The following is a 664-nucleotide window of genomic DNA, read 5'->3' on the forward strand; positions in this document are numbered from 1 at the left end:
CCCCCCCCTTCTCCCTAAAGTTCTCTGACAAGCGAATAATCGACGCCCAATTGATTGCTCGAAGAGATTATTGAACTTATGCGAGCATTAAAGAGCAAAAAGATAAATAATGTTTGATTATGCGAATCTTCAAAATATCATTGAGCGAGCCTCTTTTCTTTTTATACGATCTAAATGTATACGCTGTAACAATAATTGATAATCAAAATTCAGCAGTTATGTAAAAGTCTTCGTAATTAATGTCTTATACAATATATATTCGTAAAAAAATTTAAATGTAGTAAGATTTTATTCATGAGAATTCTTGAGGAAAAGAGGACACTGAATTATTATGCCAGAGGAAGCATGGTGGGGAAAACAAAAGAGGTAAAGATTAATAGATTTTAAAAAAAAGAAAAAAAAAGAAATTAACACATGATAGAAAGAGAAAATTTAAAATTTAAAATCCATGTAATTTATTTCGTATAAAATATCTCTATACATAGGCAATATCTGTATTTCGTAGTAGAGTTTATTTTCTTTACAAAACTAGGAATAGTGGTACTCATCTGAGCCATGCTGCTAATTACATGCACGATAAAAAGTAAAAGTATGCAACGATGGCTCATTCTAGCATCTCTCTCTCTCTCTCTCTCTCTCTCTCTCTCTCTCTCTCTCTCTCTCT

The sequence above is a fragment of the Atta colombica genome, unplaced genomic scaffold, assembly GCF_001594045.1.
Source record: "Atta colombica isolate Treedump-2 unplaced genomic scaffold, Acol1.0 scaffold254, whole genome shotgun sequence".
In the NCBI taxonomy this organism is placed as follows: domain Eukaryota; kingdom Metazoa; phylum Arthropoda; class Insecta; order Hymenoptera; family Formicidae; genus Atta; species Atta colombica.